General features: G+C 40.1%; 1 protein-coding gene and 1 long non-coding RNA gene across 2 annotated transcripts in view; one reads left to right on the top strand and one right to left on the bottom strand.

Moving 5' to 3' along the window:
* ANKFN1 (ankyrin repeat and fibronectin type III domain containing 1) overlaps positions 1–16904 on the top strand; it is a 424018-nt gene that overhangs the window by 182623 nt on the left and 224491 nt on the right. The window lies entirely within an intron of this gene.
* The window catches only part of LOC309618349, a 353317-nt gene continuing 341258 nt past the window's right edge, over positions 4846–16904 (bottom strand). Inside the window, exons 2-3 of the long non-coding RNA XR_014238430.1 lie at positions 10228–15763; positions 4846–5548 (exon numbers count right to left, since the gene is read on the bottom strand). This is a non-coding gene — a long non-coding RNA (uncharacterized lncRNA). The remainder of the gene's footprint in view (positions 5549–10227; positions 15764–16904) is intronic.

The following is a 16904-nucleotide window of genomic DNA, read 5'->3' on the forward strand; positions in this document are numbered from 1 at the left end:
TAATCCCCTAAAGAAACAAAGAAACTTTCCATTTTCAGTTTGACTTTTTAGAAATGTAAGCAGTTTTCTATTGACATATACATCACTAAAATGCTAAAGTCTAATAATACATGAAGGTCAAAGGGTAGTTATACACATTATAAGGGAGCATCTATTCAGAGACCTTAAGAAAGTTGTAAAGTCCCTACTTACTTCTTGCCTTTTAGACACAAGCTTCAAGCATCAATTACTCATCCCACAGTAATGGTTAATTTTTTTCACTTGAGAACACACAGTTAACCACCTCGAGTCAATAGAACCAGAGTAAAAGATCTACCACTTTCTGTAGGTAGAACAGTTGCCTTCTTAAATCTATGCTTACCACTAGAATCATATCTATCACTTTTCCATTTTCCATTCCTGTTTATAAAATAATAAGAGAGAATACATAAACTACTCAGATAATCGAAAAATAAATGCTGCTTTGTAGTCAGTGATGGCATTGCTGCTAAAACTGGTTGGCAAGCAGCACCCTGTAAAGAAAACTTGACATGGTTGTTTGGTAAGGTGCAAGTCTGAATTTGGTAGAGAAAAGGAGATTTAGGGATTTTCATATATAATATACAAGAATTCAGGTCATTTGAAAGTTAAAATTATAAAAGTTGAGAACCATAGGTATTGGAAGTAAGACACAGATTTCCCACTTATATTTCATACCTTAGACTAACAACGCTAGATTTAAAAAACAAAAAAACCTCTGAAGTAAATATTTCAGCTTATACACTAGCTACATATTATCAATTATTACCATTTATTGAGTTTTGATTATGTGCCATACAGTAAACTGGGCGTTTTATACAGGTGTTTTTTTCCTGATTACCTGACTTAATCTTATTAATAACACTGCAAAATGAGATTGTGTCAGCATTTTACTGAAGAAACTGAAGGTCAGCTATGAAGCATTCTGCCCAAGATCACATGTACCTACAAAATGGCAGTCCTGAAATTAAAATCAAGTTATCTGACTTTAAAAATCAGGTTCTCTCTTCCTCACTTAATTGTCCTCTTCTTAAGATTGCTTATTAAGACTGAATAGAATTGTTATATCCTCCTGCTTTTGAACATGGCCTTGGTATGTTTTCTCTAAAGCTACATTCTAGAAAACTTCTTAGAGAGTGGATAGCAGGGTCCTGTTTGTTGCCTTTATCAAGAGTATAAAAAGCAGTATTCTCTTTTGACTACTGTCAATTCTGAAGAATTGGACAGAACAGGGCCCACCAATAGGACTTGTCTAAATGCCTTTGGATGTGACACGTTATGTCAGGAGAAAGTGATGTAATGTACCCAGTAGGCAGCAATCAGGAGAACTTCAGGAAGGGCGATTTAAAAGGCAACATTGCTGAAGTCCTGGCCTTTACATCCCTTATCTCCTTAGCTCCTCCCTACACAGCCCCTGCAGTAGGCATCACGATCTTCATCCCACAGATAGTCCCAGAGAACTTGACAGGGTCATTCACTGGGTATTTGAACCCAGGTCTGTTTACCTTCAAAGGCTCACCCCCTGATGCAGAGCACAAGGTGCCCTGATGCACAACACCTATGACAGATGCATGTCCCTACTACCAAATATCTATTGTCATAAGTTCTCCAAGATTTGCTCAGCCACCCATTCATCAGTGTACAGCAACAACCATTGTTTCCATTTATTGTTCACCTCTCTGTGCCAGCTACTTAACTATGTTCCTTATATAAGTTGTGTCTGGAGAAAAAAAATGTTTGTTGAATGAATGTAAAATTTAACATGTCATTCAATAATCAGAACAATATTATTCTTAAGGCTTAGGTTACTATTTTCATGTAGGTGGAAGACAGAGATTTATCGAGACCATACAGTGAAAACAATCAGGAAGCTGGAATACAGGCATCTATCAGGCCCCAAAGACCACGCTCTTCCCCTGAAAGACCCTACCTGAAGGTTACCACAGGTGGAGTGTCTTTAATTTCAGGTTCTGAGAATTAGACTTTATTACATTTGGTATGGAAATCTATGTAATACTTGTCAAGGTTTCCCCAGAAGCAGAGCCTGAGGCAAGGATAAAAGTACATGTGGTTTATTAGGAGGTGATCACGGGAAATATGGGTAAGAGAGAGGAAATGGGGCATAGAAAGGAAAGCTAAAAGGTGCATTATCAAGCAAGTTAATATGTGGACAGTTGGAACTTGATCCCACCGGGAGACTAGGACCAAGGGAGACAGGGATGAGGAGCACGCTGCCATTGGGAACAGCATGGAATGGAGCTGAAAACTCCTCAGTCATGGCCAGTCTAGCCAGAACAACTCCAGTATCATTAGTCAAGTAATTCTCACCTGTAGCTAAGATCAACCTAACCTTTGAGATTTTCACAAGAAAAGATTGTTGAAAGACATAAGAATAGATTTGATGAACGGCCAGAATTTTCATGTTCATGCACAGAAAGTCTCAACATTGTAAAAATATAAGTGATCTCCTAATCTGTAAATGAGAAAGAAATTCAATCAGAATACCAACAGGTTTATTAACAGAACTTGACAGATTGATTTTAAACTTCATATGGAAGAACAAAAGTGCTAGCATAGCCAAGACAATTCTGAAAAGGGACAAAGGTTGGGCAAATTTGTCATGAACAGATAGCTAGACTTATAAAGTTGCAGTCATTCAGATAGTAAATACTGTCACAGGGTTAGACAAATAAATACTGCACTAAGATAGAGATCCCAAAAATGGTAAGTAAAGGAGGAGGTTGTGAGACTTCGGTGGACTATTCAGTAAGGGCTGTGAGTCTGTTGGCTTTTCACGGGGAGATAAATTAGAATAGGGGTTTTGCTCTTTTCCATATGAAAAGCCAATAGTCCCACAGCACTTACTGAGATTTAATCACTGGGGCAGGTTCCAGTGCTTCTGGATTTTTCTGCTGTACCATTGTTGGCATTTTTTTCCATGGAAAAAAAAAAGCTTCTGTGAAATAGTTTTACTATATGTATTTATTACAGTGGTTGAAAAAGGGTTAGGACATTGGACATCCCCTCAACAACCTCCCCTCTCTCCCAGTACCTCCCTAGGCATAGAAGGCCTGTTTTCTCACAAAAAATGGAGCAGAAAGGATAACGTAACCTAAGGATTCTCCATCCTCTTTTTCCTTTGAAATTTTAAGGTTCAAAAAACTCAGTTTTATTCTTGGTTTAGAATCCAGGCAGTGATATACAGGCCCTCTGCTATATTTTGCCTGCTTCAAAATGCAAGGCAAATAAGTTTCATCTTACATGTGAACTACAATCCATTGAAACAGTAGTTCAAATGCTCTTGAAGCCGAGTCCCAACTCATGAAAAAGAATGTCAGAGTTGATTAGTAATGTCTGCCTTGAGCACAATATGGGAAAGTGACAGTACGCTGGCCAAGAATTTATCATTCTTTAATTTGACATGTTTCTATCCAGAAATATAAACATAATTTTATGTCATTAATCTAAGAAGCTTGATATTATTATTCAAATAAATCAATACCAATTTCTGCCCAAAGAGTATTTTTTCATAAAGCATCTGGTTGGAATATGCCACACAAATCAGATCTATACATCATGTTATAGCTCTTCTAGAAGGAAAGGGGAAAGCATACCCTCAAGAGTTAAGTTGTTTGGCTTCAGCAAACCAAACACTTGATTAGAGAATGTGATATGCAGCCCAGGGTTTCCCTTATAAATACAATATACAATTATGTATGATCATGTATCTAAAATGGTATAGGCATCATCAATAATCACTTGAAACTTTATTACTTTTAAACAATTTGAACAATTTTTCCCATGCAGGCAAGTTGGAGGGCAAGCTAAACCTGACACATCATTTTATTTGTTGAAAGTACTTATATTTCACCTCTTTCCAAAAAAAAAAAAAAAGGAAAATTGGAGCCACTTACAACAAGAGCCATATACAATCTTGTCAATAAAAAAAAAAAGATAGTCTTGTTAATGAAAAAAGATTGGTTATTTTTCTCCAAGTAAAGCCAAACTGTGTTTACTCAATATTTTTAATTGGTCTCCTTTGATATGGGAGCTTTGCATAGCTTTGCACTGGTGTAAAATAATATTTCAACTGTAATTTATAAGAGGTGCTCCTAAAAGCACTATCTTTGACTCAGGGAATAAAGTAATAAATGAACTCTTATGAAAGAATAGGTAGGTGATTTTTTTTTTTTAATGAAGTCTCTGTTTCTAGGGTAGTTTTCATTCTAGTTAAGCCAGCATTTGACTTAGTTGCATTTATATTAGCACAGACTTTTGTTTGCAATTAGCAGAGAGTATACCTCTTGTTGCCCAAAAGGTTTTCTCTCTGATGTCCAAATTTTCAGATTAAGCAACCATCTCACAACTGCACAGTTTTCATTTTCACTTATTGTTTTGATGCTAAGGACCACCCACTTAACCTCATCTCATTTGTTGTAACTCCCACTCCAGATGAAGCATGAAGGCTAACATGGAAATGCATGTTCCATCAGGAGAATTAAAAGAAAAAAAAGCAACAATACTCCTAACTTCTGTAGAAAGAGATCTTGTGAGTCCATAGAAAAGTTTCCTGGTATATGAGCATTAAGAATCTAAAAGTAGAAAAATAAAGCAAGGGGTGAGGAGAGCTTATAACATGAATGCCAAGACATCCTATTCAGATGCTGGAGTTGAGTTACAAATCTGTCTCTAAATCAGTGGTTTATATCTTTTTGTATTGAGTTATGGGTCCCTTTGAGGGACCCATGAAGGATGTGAAGCATTCCCTCAGAAACAAACAAACAAGAAAGAACCATTTATCAAAAAGTTATCAATTAAAAAAAAAAGTTATCAATAAAAATAACAGGTTTTTTAACACCATAAAGTTTTCCTAACAATTTAATTTTAATTGTAATAATACTTACAAATAGATAGATGTTTAAATGCTAATTAGGAAAAATAACTGGAAATATTTTTTTCAGACGTATCATCATAAATCTTTAGAACTAGTTCCCTACTTCTGGGGTTGGGAAGTGAGAGGGTCAATGTACCACGAAGTTATATGGGGACTAGGAATCCATATCTACATTAAGAATTATTTGTCTACTGAATAACTCTTGCATGGATGTAGCAATCTTTATGTATATAAGTGTTATTTTAATAAATGAAATAAAAATTACTCAAAAAGAAAAAAATCCAAAATTTGGGAAGCCTTTGGAGAATATATCCATTCATTCATCACTCTATTTATTTACTCAACAAATAATTAAATGTTTACCAACGCACCCTGGTATATTGAGAATGAATTTCAGGGATTTCCATTAGATCATAAACTCCTTGAGGGAAGGTACCAAGTTGGCTCAAGGCAATTAGCTGTCAGGTATTTCATTGTGAATTTTATGCGCTCCGTGGCTCCCAAGCTGGGTTCCATCTGTCATTCAGTACCTTTCTGGGTTGATGATGTATGCTCAGAGAATGTGAATTCCTTTATATATCCAGGGTTGTCACCACTGAGGGGGACTTTTATAATCATACATTTCCACTTCTTCACCTACAGATAGAGAAACAGAAAGCCTGTGGGATAAAGTGGCTTCTCTAAAGTTACACAACTCACCAGTGATGGAACCAAGGCTGGAACTCTTGTTATTATGTTCTTTTCACTAAAGAAAAAATTAGGGCAGTAAATTTGCAAAATAATTATTTAAATGCATTCCTAGGCCAATTGCATTTATTTTTCTGCTTGTTTACTTTCCTTCCACTTCTTGAAAGGTTTTATTTTTTTCTAATTTGAAATACATACAGTGTTAATAAGATAAAAATAACAATTGAGGGAATCTGGAGAAAGAGGAGGTGAGAAAAATTAAACGAAGTGAGAGGTTATTTTAGTAGATGAAATGCACCCAATAAGGTTCCACACAGTTACTAAAAATGGGTCACCAATGAATGCTGTATTTCCTAGCAGCCAAGGAAGGAAGGAAACAAAATTCATTGTAGGTATCCGATAAAAACAACCAAAAATGGTTCTGAAGAACCTAGGGGCAGGGCAGGAATAAAGACGCAGATGTAGAGAATGAACTTGAGGACACGGGGAGAGGGAAGGGTGAGCTGGGACGAAGTGAGAGAGTGGCATGGACTTATATATACTACCAAATGTAAAATAGATAGCTAGTGGGAAGCAGCCGCATAGCACAGGGAGATCAGCTTGGTGCTCTGTGTCCACCTAGAGGGGTGGGATAGGGAGGGTGGGAGGGAGACGCCTGAGGGAAGAGATTTGGGGATATATGTATATGTATAGCTGATTCATTTTGTTATAAAGCAGAAACTAACACACCATTGTAAAGCAATTATACTCCAATAAAGATGTAAAAAAAAAAAACAACCTAAAATCTGAAAAGGCCACATACTCTGTTATTCCAACTATATGACATTCTGAAAAAGGCAAAACTACGGAGGCAGTCAAAAGATCAAAAGTTGTCAGGAGTTGGGGAGGGGAAAAGGAATGAATAGTTGAAAAAGGAATGAATAGTTGGGGAGGGGAAAATGGGATTTTTAGGGCAATGAAATACTCTGTATGAGATTATAGTGATGGATATATGTGACTGTACATTTGTATAAACCCATAGAATATGTAACACCAAGAATGAACCCTAATGTAAACCATGGACTTTGGGTGATTCTGATGTGTCAATGTAGGTTCACTGATGGTAACAAATGTACCCCTCTGGTGGAGGATGTTGGTAATGGGGGAGACAATTCATGTAGGGGGGCAAGGAAGTGAATGGGAAATCTCTGTGCCTTCCTCTCAATTTTTCTATAAACCTAAAATTGCTCTTAAAAAGATAAAGTCTTTATGGAAAAAAAAAAAATCTCTATTCTCAGGAGAAATACAATGGCTCCTGGCCTTGAAGCCTCAATTAAATTTCTCCTGTGGGTCCTCAGAAAATGCATTGCTGCTACGAATTCAGTAGTAAATTTCAACAGGCTGGTTCCTGAGCCATTATTCACAGAGGACAGGGGGATTGCAATGCCCGGGAGAGAGAAAGCATCTGGACAAGAGGCTGGAACACTGTGGTCCAGGCACACGGCTCACTGAGGGTCTGGCTTCATCCAGGAATAGCATTTAGACTACCTAGAGGAATAACAAACAATTCACCTTGATTGAGCCCTTGCCATGTGCCCAGACTGTTCTGAGCATTTACATGTTATCTTCACATCTTCTGGGCAGGCCCTAGTGAATATTGTTGCTTAAAACTGGGCAGGCACTAGAGAATATTGTTGCTTAAATATTGTTGCTTAAGGACTGAGCAATGGAACTTTCAAGGTTATAAAGGTCATATATTCTGTCAAGAACTTGGAGAATAAATATTCAGTATTGCTCTAATTTTTTCTAATGCTGAATCAGTAGTCTTCTATGAAAATTAAAACATTTCACCAGAACATGTGCCAGAAAATTTTCAGAGGAATAAAGACAAATAAAATAATTCTTTAGCATATTAGGATCCCTGAACCTGTCTCGTCCCCACCAGGAGAGCAGGTAATTGGGAATTTATAGTATTTGAGGCACTCCAGTATATATGAGAGTGCAAGGTGTGAATGTTTTCACTAGTTTTAAGATTATGGCTGTGAGACCTTGTTACGTGGCCAGCAGGAGCCTGAGTGTCAAATTAGCAATTCCACTTTGGGGTAGTCACCCAAATTAAAAAACACTAATTCAAAAGGTTATATGTACCCCTACGTTCACTGCCACATTATTTACAATAGCCAAGATATGGAAGCAACATAAACGTCCAGTGATAGATGAATGGATAAAGATGTGGTATATATATACAATGGAATATTACTCAGCCATAAAAAAAGAAATCTTGCCATTTGCAATAACATGGATGGATCTAGAGGGTATTATGCTAAGTGAAATAAGTTAGACAGACAAAGACAAGTACCGTATGATTTCACTTACATGTGGAATCTAAATTAAAGAACAAACAAAATGAAACAAAAACAGACTCACAGATGCAGAGAACAAACAGGTGGTTGCCAGAGGGAAGGGAGGTGGAGGGACGGGTGAAATTGGTAAAGGGGATTAAAAAGTACAAACCTCCAGTTATATGATAAGTAAGTCACAGCAATGTAATATACAGCATAAGGAATACGGTCGATCATATTGTAATACTTTGCAAGGGGACAGACGGTGACTATCGTGATAATCATTTCATAATGCGTGCAAATGTCAAATCACTATGTAGTAGAGCTGAAACTAACATAAGAGTGTACATCAACTACATTTCAATTAAAAAAACACAGTTAGTGTTTTTTATCAAATAACAGTTACAGCAAATCTGCTCTTACTACATTGTCTGTGTGTACCATTACGCACACAGGATGATTAGTCGAGCCTGTTAACCAGCTCACACTGCCTCTCCACAGCCAGAACTTCCAGGTAATGCCTTTCCCATGGTTACATCTCCAGTATCTATTTTCCTCTGGACTGCATGCGGTCTGATGTCCCTAGCACCCATGTGGGTCCTCATAAAGAAGACGACTCCTCCACAGCAGAGCTTCTCAGCATCCCCTGCACATCAGAATCACCAGAGGAGCTTTGAAAAAACCCAACATCCAGGCTGGACCCCAGCACGGGGATCTCAGAGCCTCTAGGGGTAGAACCTTCACAAGACAAAGATGGATATAAAAATAGGACACACTGGGGCTTCCCTGGTGGCACAGTGGTTAAGAATCCACCTGCCAATGCAGGGGATGTGGGTTCGAGCCCTGGTCCGGGAAGATCCCACATGCCGCGGAGCAACTAAGCCTGTGCGCCACAACTACTGATCCTGCGCTCTATAGCCCGTGAGCCACAACTACCGAGCCCACGTGCCACAGCTACTGAAGCCCGTGCACCTACAGCCCGTGCTCTGCAACAAGAGAAGCCACCACAATGAGAAGCCTGCGCACCACAACGAAGAGTAGCCCCTGCTCACTGCAACTAAAGAAAGCCTGCACACAGCAACAAACACCCAACAGAGCCAAAAATAAATAAAATAAAATAAATTAATTAAGAAAAAAAGAGGACACAGAACTCGAGTCCCATGTCCCTGGCATCCCGGAAGCGGGGAGAAGAGATGGTGAGGAAAGAGACCAATCAAAGGGCTGGAGCCTGTGGCAGAAAGGAATTGACCCTGTGGCTCTGGCTGCAAATGTAAAGCAACTCCCAGACACAAAGGACCCTGCTCCTTCCCCACTTGCTGTGCATCCTGCCTCCTGACACCAGACCAGTCCTGCCTCTAATCCATGAGCACTAAGGCTTAAATGACTACAGTCCGAGAGGGCCAGGGAGAGGAAGAATGAACAGTGAAAGGCCATGAACAGGAAGGAATGAGGGTAGGGGAGAAAGGCAGCAGGGGAAGTAAGTCCTGGGTTCTAGCCTACCCTTGACCATGGCCATTTGATTCAGTGATTCTCTTTTGTGCCAGCCCTGCACTGATGGTGTTTTGGTGGAGACAGCTGGTCACAACTGGTGGTTACGTTTGCACAGTCCTTGAGCTTGGAACTATAGAATATACTGGAAAGAGCACTGGTGCCTTTGGGTACAGACAGGGTGGAGGAGGTGGGAAGTAAGTCCAGCTTTTTTTCAGGCTCCCTGCTTTTGAGTCACAGCACAGCTCCAAATGCCTGGAATGTAGGATTTAGCCCTCTCTGCCAATTCCATCCACCAAGTACAGACACTTGCCCCAGAAGAGGACACTCGCTACTCCCTTTAAGCTCAGGCTGTGTGGAAGGGGATACTCCTTGTGAGAAACACACTTGTAAAAAGAAAAGTGCATTTCCATCCTTTCCTTGGTACCCCCAGAGAAGTCCAAATTAATTGTATAAATTTAGAAGTGGCTAATTTTTAATGGAAATTTAATCTGTATGTTACCCCAGTGAAAAAGTAGCCTGTTTACAAAGCAAGAAGGTCAGTGTGGTAACTGTAACCCAATCATGCTTTGTAAATGGTCAACTTTTCCCTGGACTATTGTATATCACACAGCTTTTACACAAGCTTGTTAAATTTTAGATATTCAAGACAATCGAGTCTAAAACGTTTGAGTGCCTTGGTTATATTTTGTCATTACTGGTTAAGGCTCCATATTCTAATAACAGGAATTTATATAAGAACTGCAAATTTACTGTGGAGAAGAATTAGTAGATAATGACTCTGTCTAAAGAAAGAATGTGTCATGAGCCAAGACCTACCCAAAGAGTGGCTGTTTCTATTCTGAATTCCTTCATTGTCCAGCAGTGTAAACCACCAGTGCTAGCCTTAGTCTGAGAACAGCCTGTTAGGAGTTAGAAAAGATTAATGAAAACATTTTCAAAAACTCAAGTCAAGCCATTTCACTGGGGAGTAGAGAAGTGTTGATTTTAATCCATTATCTGTGAGCTTGGAAGGAAATCATTATTTGCAAACTACAAAAATAAGAAAGATGTGATATTTCTCTTAGTCTCTCAAAATTTGAGTATTTTCCTCTTGGCAGACCCAAGCCTTCCCTCCTCTAGTTCTCTCACCTTATGAAAGGAAGCTGGAATTCATCAGGTTTGTTTTTTCATTATATGAGGCTGAGAACTTGGAGTAAAGAGTGGGGGGCTGTCATATTCTGAAGGTTTAAGGATGGTAGGCAGAAAATGAGGCCAGCTTCCCTTGACTTTTACCTGTCCAATTTTCTTAAAAGATAGTTTTAGGTCACTTGTAATAAGCAATTAATATAAACATTCAAGGTATTTAAAAATAATATGCAACACATATTAGTGACCAACTATGAACCAGACACACTATATATTGTATTTTAAAACTTTAATAACAACTCTACAGAGTGGTTACTTTTATCCCTATTTACAGGTACAAAATTAAGCTCAGAGACATAATTACCTGCCTAAGGCTACACATCTACAAAGTGATAAATTTGGAATTCAACCCTAATTCTAGCTCTTTTGCCAAACAATTATTATCTTCCAATATTATCAACAGTCACTGAAGTGAGTTAAGTCAGAATGGGCCTTTGTAATTATTTGTTTATTCATTTATTCATTCATTCATTCAAGTTAGGTCTGGATTACCTAACTGCATACTGACCAATGCCATAAGCTTCGAGGTCAAGTCCTAGGTCTGTCACTTGCTATCTTGGTGGCCTGGTCAACTCATTTAACCTTGGGTTCCTGATTTATGAATAGGAAATTGTGGTGGCACCAACTTCAAAGGGTTACTAGTAGATTAAATTAAATGATATCTTAAAGCCTTGGTTTGGTACCAGAAATAGTAAGCTCTCACTTAGCTTTGTGTTGATGGTGGTGGTGATGAGGAGGAGGAGGATGCAGTGGTCCTGGGGGTAGAGATGTCATTTATCTACTAGGAAAAGCTGGCACTTGAATCCTGCAGCTGATAAGGACCTTCGAGATTCATCTGTTCACTTGCCCTTGGTTGTAGATTGAGCTGTAAACAACAGGGCTGCATTAATGCCACGTGCTACACGACTGATTTTATTCACTGGCCCTTAAATATTAACAGTCTCTCTCTTGCTCATGACTCTGGAAAAAGAGGGTCAATCCCACAGGCTCCAGGCTTGCAGACACCCCAGTGACACGGTGGGGAGCATTTTCCAACAGTGTGTAAAACCCTCCACTTGGACTCTCAGCTTCTTTCCCAGAATGATGTGCTCTTCAGAAACCCTGCCAGTTTACTCAGAGTCGCCGACCCTCCAGGCCACAGCAAATGAGGACAAATCCCCTATTCAGGGGATTCCCTCCCCCCAGCCTTCATCCAGATGTTTGACACCATGGAAACAGGCATAGCCACAGTTTCCTTTGGACAATTTAAGAAATTAATATTAAAGGATGTGTCACCGTGGATCTAGAAAACAGGTCGCCATCGGTTTTCTCCAGCAGCATTTGAAGCTCCAGGAGGGGATTTTGGAACCAAAGGGGAAACGTGCACTGGTTAGCTTACCTGTCTTGCCTCCCAGCACCCCTGCCTTCCAAGAGCACTTGTCAGCCTCTTGCCCTGTCCTTATTCAAATGCTACCCTGGAAACCTCACTATAATTCCTCAACCTAAGATAAACAAAAATCTGGAACTAACCCCAGCTTCTGTAGCAGACTGATAATGTTGTTACTAAAAGTCTCTGCAGGAAGTGTAGCATTTTAGCCAGAATAAGAAGTGTTGAGTAAAGGCTTACAGATTTAACCCTTCCTTGCCTCCATGTTCACTTGCACATGATGATTTTATTAAAATGATACAGTGTTTTTATTTGCCATGAAATCCCCATCTCACAGTTCTAATGGGATTCAGATGTCTTTACCTGATAGGTGAACTTTTAGGAACTTTCATGACCCACGGTGCAAACTAGAAATCATAATGCCCTACTATGGCTTAAAAATTATATTTGAAAGATAATACTAGGCTATAGATGTGAAAATAGTAACAACATTAATAAATGATGGCTGTAATGCTTTTTTTCCGCCTCTAAATAGTCTCCATTCTGCTTTCACATTCATTGCCACAGGATGTGAGAGTTTTGTTCAGAGTTCCATGTCGGGAAGGTGCTGACCCCATCTATATGCTTTCTGTTGCAGAGCTGGGTGTGCACGGATCCTGCCCATCACTGGGCAGGATTTGGAATAAAGAGTGGGTACAGAAAGGACTTTAGAACATATACAAATTATCCAGTCCACTGCAGCTACCCTGGTCTCTTTATTCATAAAATTCCTTTGCCCTGATGAAATCCCCAAATTATTAGTGATATAGAGTGACTGTACAGAGGAGTAGAAAGAATGTCAGCCATGATTTCTTGAGTGTCTATTACATCTGGACATCATTGCGTGGAGTGGCTTATGTAATCTTCACAACAGCTCTGTAGTTTAGGTACTATTATGATGCCTATTTTTGAGGGAAAGAAGATGTAGCAAGGTTAAGTAACAGGCCTAAAATCACCAACCATTGAGTGGGGAAGTCAGTATTCAAACACGCTTCACAAGTCCTCATTTTTAACCACTATGAATTTGACTTCAGGAGTCAAAACTTCTATGTCCTAGTTTTGTTACTAACTCTTGGACTTCTGTTTCTGCTTCTGTAAAATGAAAAGGTTAGAGTAGGTGAGTGTTCCCAGTATAATTTATACCATGAGATTCAGGGGAGGAAGACAAAAAGGGTTTAGAAAGAGAGTAAAGTCCACTGGCATACATTGTCATAGAGGAGAGAGAACAAGGGGACGGTAACAATTTGCCCCTCTAGTTTGTCAGTGAGCTTGATGACACAGGTTCAATGACCTTAACTAGTCTTCAACTAGGACTAAAGAAGACTATATCCCGTGTGTTTCCCATTAATGTTCATGGAAACACATAAACCATTTCACGTTGATTCTCTCCTCTTTCTCAGCATACAATTCCATCTTCAGTCCCCTCTTACCAGGTATATTTAGCGTCCAAAGGATTTGTTATCACACGCACGCACACACACTCCGTTCAAATTACTTAAAGGAAGTAACTTACTCACGGATGCAATTTGGCTCATTACGTGCAATTATGATCATGCATCTGCCATTCAAGCAGAGTGCTGCCCTGGGTTTCATGTGAGGATAGCCAAAAATAGGTTTATCAAAACCAAGGTGGCTTAAAAATTATCATACCAAGTTTAAACTTTGGGACAGTCAACTTTCCCAGTGTGACTTCCTGTTTTGCAGAAAAGGGCTTCATGAAATAATAATAAAAAAAGAGGCTCGTACTCATTTCTGTTTACCAAGTGGCTGCTCCAAACAACATTTTAATGATTTAAGTGTAAATGAATCAGAAGCATATGGATTAGATTTCCCTTAAAATGCACACGGATTTTTAAATGAGGGAGAGTGGAATGAAGAATTCCCCCAAGTTTAGTGCTCCTTGCAAATGGCTTTTCTAATGTTATTAAAAATTGGTGGTGCGGGGGTGGTGGCTCACTTTGAACTACATTTGGCAAACAGGGCTGAGGCGGGAAAAAGCTTCCTAACATCTTTAAAAGGGGACCAGCCTTCTCCTTGGGCATCGACTAATTCATCCCAACCAGCATTCTTGATGAGTTAAGTGTAAATGAATCAGTAACATACGGATTGCATTTGAAATACACGTGGGATTAAAAAGTGAGGGAAAAAAGCACTTGGTAAAGTATGCCTGGGGTTTTGCCAAACCCATAATGCTTAAAAAAAAAAAAAAAAAAAAAAAAAAAGGTTTGAAACAATTGATGAATTCCTCCCAGGCCCTGTCGTTCTCTCCAGGCGGAATGGACGCAGGGCTGTTTGTGTGACTATTCCAGGCCCCTCCCTCTTAAACAACGCTGAGGAACAGCCCAGGCCCAGCCTCACCTGCCTGGTGCCCAGGTTGCTCCTTAATTTTAAGCTTCCATCTGAAAGAGGATCACTTCTCGAGTAAGAGAGAAAGCTAACATACTCATAACCCTCTTGTGAGAGTAAGCAAATATAGTACACTTGGCTATTCAGCCATTTGTTTTCCTAGATAAACATAAGAGGCAACTGAACAGAGATTGGCCTCTGTCCCTGATTGGGATCTGATCTTGTGTTTACTTTTCAGTTTCCTCACTTGGCATCCGAATAAAAAAAGGGGTGATTTGGTGCTCCGTAGCCCACACGGAGCCCCCCTAGACCAGTGGCTCCTCACTTTTCACCTCCATGGACCTTGTTATCCTCCTTTCCTCTCCGAGTCCATAGTTTTGAAGGATATACACCAGATGCAATTATTGAAAAACAATTTCCTCATTTTGTTATTGATCAGAAACTGCCATTGTAAGAGAACCAACACAAACACATTGAGTTGATAGGATTTGAGTTACAAAGGTTTTAGCTCTCCTTCTCAGTCTGAACCCAGTTAGTTCTATGACTCCAGTGGGTGTCTCTGACATATTGGGAATATCTCTGAGACGCCCGTCTCTTCCTGCATGGGTCCCCGAAGGGCCAAAATCCTAGGTACTGAATCATTAGCCTAACAGGTGTGACAGGCATTTTAAGGTAGAGAAATTTCCAGAACAGCTCCAATGGAGTTCTGTGGGTAAGCCCTCTCAAGCATCCTGATATCCTTCCCAAATACAGGGCAGGTCCAAAGACTTGGTAGCTCTGAGAATCATCTCAGAGAAGAGGACCGGAGAGGCCACTCTCCCCAACACAGAGCTCCCGGTTCCTCAGAGCCTCTCCCCTTCACTCTGGGGCATCCTGCTCCTCCTTTGGAGCCCGAAGCCATCTGGCCGGCTCCAGTTAGGACCTCTGCAGAGACTTCAATGGTTTCGATCCGTCCGCAGCCACCCAAACCCCTATTTTATTTTCAAGAAAATTAAGTGTGTGTCGTCAGGGCTCGTTAGAGGGCTTAAAGGAAAATTGACTTTATTATTTCCCTGCTCTGTTTTTGAGGGTGGGGTGGGGGAGTGGACAGAGTGGGAGGGAGTGATTATGTGAAGAGCTATGTAAAACAGGTAAGCTGTGACAAAGTGAGAGAGTGGCATGGGCATATATACACTACCAAACGTAAAATAGATAGCTAGTGGGAAGCAGCCACATAGCACAGGGAGATCAGCTCTGTGCTTTGTGACCACCTAGAGGGGTGGGATAGGGAGGGTGGGAGGGAGGGAGACGCAAGAGGGAAGAGATATGGGAACATATGTATATGTATAACTGATTCACTTTGTTATAAAGCAGAAACTAACACACCATTGTAAAGGAACTGTACTTCAATAAAAACGTTAAAACAAAACAAAAGGGCTTCCCTGGTGGCGCAGTGGATAAGACTCTGCGCTCACAATGCAGGGGGCCCAGGTTCGATCCCTGGTCAGGGAACTAGATCCCACATGCATGCTGCAACTAAGAGTTCGCATGCCACAACTAAGGAGCCCATGTGCCGCAACTAAGACCCTGTGCGACCAAATAAATAAATAAATAAATATTTTTAAAAAAACAAAAACAAAAAAAAACAAAAAAAAAATTCAAAAGTTCATCTAGTCACATCAGAACTTCGGCAAACATATTCCTGCGTGTTTTTAGTGGAGTAGGTAAGAAGGCAGCTCCTTTCTAACATTTGAAAAGAAGCTTGCTCTCTGAATTGCTGCAACAGACACAGCTCTGGCAAATGCCTCGGGAGACCCATCATCTTGAGACAGCTGTGGAAACAGTTTGACATTAATGAAAATGTGCAAATGAGATAATAAACTAGGATGGAAGAACCATTTCAAAACAACCTGTGACCCTTTTTCTTTTCTTCCTGCCGCACCCACTCACGGAACACAGATGTTCAGAGAAATGTGCCACAATAGGATTAACGATGACGGAAAAAGGAGAGTGTCCGTCCCCTTTTGCCTGATGTCCTTTCCGGTGTCAAGCACTGGAGTTAAGGTGCTATTGTCACACTAGGCTGCGCTTTGAAATGAATTATGTCTGTGGCTCAAATGACTGAACCTCAGCAGAAGGAGAGTCCTGGGAGCACGCATATATGCTTAATTTTATTTCAGGAAAGCAATCAAACCAGGGGCACTTGGGCCTTGCAGTGGGGCCCACTCAGGAACAAGACGGACAAGTTCACAGGCCATCGCCCAGGAGCCTCCGAAGGGCTGACATGAGATCGATTGGCCATCCTGGGCCATTTAGCAAACAGTTTACATAGGCAGCCTGGGTCCTGGATTTAAACTAAATGAAAACTATCGGGAGAACTCCCTATAAAGTGGACTTGATCTATATTAGGGAACAGGCTAATTATAGGGATTGGCATATATGGAATCAAAGCGAAACACTATATGGGACTAGAGAGTGGTGGTCTTTTATACCAGGGTGGTCTGAAACCGGGGTTTAATGTATGTACAATATACAAACATTTTTGACAGACCATTAACACCTATAATCTTGTAAATAT

The sequence above is a fragment of the Balaenoptera borealis genome, assembly GCF_965194805.1.
Source record: "Balaenoptera borealis genome assembly, chromosome: 20".
NCBI classification, from domain to species: Eukaryota; Metazoa; Chordata; class Mammalia; order Artiodactyla; family Balaenopteridae; genus Balaenoptera; species Balaenoptera borealis.